The 2,799-nt window shown below is 50.0% G+C and overlaps 1 protein-coding gene across 2 annotated transcripts in view; it reads right to left on the minus strand.

Annotated features, from left to right (window-relative positions):
• Nucleotides 1-2,628, minus strand: part of Ubxn2a (UBX domain protein 2A) — a 33,090-nt gene extending 30,462 nt beyond the window's left edge. Inside the window, exon 1 of one of the 2 annotated variants that reach the window (XM_029540935.1) lies at nt 2,458-2,628. The gene's annotated coding sequence lies outside the window, so the exon portion shown is untranslated. Of the gene's footprint in view, nt 1-2,257; nt 2,351-2,457 lie in introns of those variants that run through there. The other variant, XM_029540936.1, reaches the window with a different exon arrangement.
• Between the last annotated feature and the right edge of the window lie 171 nt (nt 2,629-2,799).

Raw genomic sequence — 2,799 nt, forward strand, 5'->3', positions numbered from 1 at the left:
AGTGAGTTCCAGGACAGCTAGGGCTACACAGAGAAACCCTGTCTTGAAAAACCAAAAAAAACAAACAAACAAACAAACAAAAAAAAAACCCAGCATTCCTCAGGAACTTGTGAAACTGGTTCCCATCTGCTGAAAGGAGCCATTTTCCTTACCTCTGACAGAAGGGACACATGGCATGACTCCACTGACATATCTTGTAGCTGCATAGCAAAGCCCACGAAGACCTCCAGACTCCCTCTTGCTCTCCAGCTATGTGCTATTCTACTCTCCCTTGTCTTGTAGACAGCCCTGGCCATGTCTGTTTCTCTTTCTCTCAGCTCTGGATCCTTTCACATACCTCTAGATACCTTCTAGATATGCCTCCTTAGCTGTGCCATGAAGTAGTCATTCCAGTGGCTTCTTTACTGTGCCTCCTTGAATACAGTAATAGGCATCAACAAAGACACTCAACCCCTGAGGTAACATTTTCCCTCTATAATAGTTCTGAAAAAGGAAAAGACTGTCCTTAAATTCACATTACATAAAAAGATGACATGTTTTGTCTGGTCCTGATTTTCTTCACCACTCAGTTCCCTTCTGTTCTCCATACTCCAGATGCTGTGAGCTTTGCATTCTTGAAAGCCATCCTTTTAGTCTCTGTGGCATCTATTTCCTTTCCATGGACCCTTCCCTCTTTAAGAAGTCAACCTTCTCCTAATTCCTATTTACCTGTAAAACCTCAGCTCATAGATTACTTTCCTACAGAAACTAATAAACCCACTATTAACACCCTATCACAAATACCTTACATTTTTTCTTCCTCTTAGTTTCTATCTTGATTTACCAGCATTTATTTCTGTGTTTAATAACTCTTTACCTAATTATACTATATAATCTAAATGTAGAATCAATAATCACCATCATTTCTTAGTACTCAGTCCCTCTCTCCCTCCCCGCCCCACCTCTTCTTTTCTTTGAGATAAGTTCTTATATAAATTGGGCTGGCCTGGAAAAAGATCTGCCTGCCTCTGCCTTCTGAGTGCTGGGATTAAAGGTGTGAATCACAAAGCCCAGTTGTATTCATGTAGGCCTGGGGTATAACTCAGCAGTAGAAGACGTATTCAAGCCTATGGGGGTGGGGTGGGGAAACCCTGGATTTGAGTCCAAAAAAAAAAAAAAAAGAAGCGGGAGGGGGAGGGGGGCGGAATTAAATGGTCAAGGAGCCGGAGACATACATAGCTCATTGAGTGAGAGCAATGGCCGCTCTCCCAGAGAACCTGGGCTCAATTCCTAGCTCTCATATGGTGGCTCATAATCATCAGTAACTTTAGTTTTAAGAGACGACGCCCTCTTCTAGATATGCATATAGACAAAAAGTTGGCCACATTCAGTAAATAACATTTCTTAAGAGTAAGGGGCAGTGGTGGCACCTGCCTCTAGTCCCAGCACTTGGGAGGCAGAGGCAGCCTGGTCTACAGAGTGAGTTCCAGGACAGGGCTACACAAAGAAACCCTGTCTCGAGGAAAAAAGAGAGAGAGAGAGAGAGAGAGAGAGAGAGAGAGAGTGAGTAAGTGCTCAAGTAGTAACTGGTATCTACAGTATCCTTCCCAGTACTCTGTACTCAAGTGTTCTTTCCTACCTGAACATATTTTGACCTTTGCATTTCACCAGTACCTAGCACTAACGTCAATGTCATCACACAAGTATTCCCTGTATCAACATCGAGACAACTCAGGAGATGAATCAACTTATACCAGCACACTTGGGAGTACGAGAATTCCAAGTTCAAGTCCAGCCTGGAACTTGATAAAGACAACGAAAACAAAAACAAAGCAAACAATAAAACCGAGTCAACACGGATAATCAGTTCCCTATTTTTCATCTCGAATTACATAGAAACGAACAAACATTGGAAGCCACTCTAACCTTCATTTTTGCTGAGAAGTAATAAACTTTTATTACCACGAGTTTAGGAAAAGGGGGAAAAAAGATACTAGAAGAAAAAAAAAGTCAATTGGGAAAACAGTGAACATCATCTTTCCAAACTATCAGTTAAAGTCAGTTAAGGAAGGCTGGTGAAGTCAATTAGGAAACGTTCGGCGATCTAGTCCTTCTGTATTTCTGGAGTGCGCTTTTCGCAGCGTTCGCCTCAGGACGTGATGTCTCGACAGCATCTAACCGAAGTTTCTGGGCGCCTCCAGAACGAGAAGCGCTAAGTCCTTCTACGAGTTCCGAGTCCCGCGGCCAGCAGAGCCGGGAGCGGCAGGTCCGCACTCACCTGGGCCGGGCCGGGCCGGGTGGAGGCCTAGGTCCGCCAGCGTCCTTCCCCGGCCGCGGTCGCGCGGGCCAGAAGCCCCAGGTGCCGACTCACTGCGGCCCAGACGCGTCGCCGTCGCAGGCGACAGCCCAGGGCGCCTCCAGGGAATCACCCGCCCGATCCGTCACCCGCCGAGCGCGCCCCGGAGCGGGGAAACTCACCTCAGGGCGCGGCCCCACGGCCTAGTCCTGGGTCCCCCGGGTCAGGCAAGCGCCGGCGCCGGCGCCGCTGGGCTGAAGCCCCTCAGCCCCGGAGCGCCGGGAAACCCTGCCGGGACCAGCGGCCTCGCCGCGCAGATCTGACCCGCTTCCGTCAGGCCGCCTGGCGCGCGCCGGGGACGGCTCGGCGCGGCTCCGAGGAGCGCGCCTGGCTGACGGGAGCGCGCCTGGCTGACAGGAACGCGCCAGGGACGGCTCCGCGTGGCCGTGAGGAGCGCGCCTGGCTGACGGGAACGCGCCGGAGACGGCTCCGCGTGGCCGTGAGGAGCGCGCCTGGCTGACGGG

The sequence above is a fragment of the Mus pahari genome, chromosome 7 (assembly GCF_900095145.1).
Source record: "Mus pahari chromosome 7, PAHARI_EIJ_v1.1, whole genome shotgun sequence".
In the NCBI taxonomy this organism is placed as follows: Eukaryota; Metazoa; Chordata; class Mammalia; order Rodentia; family Muridae; genus Mus; species Mus pahari.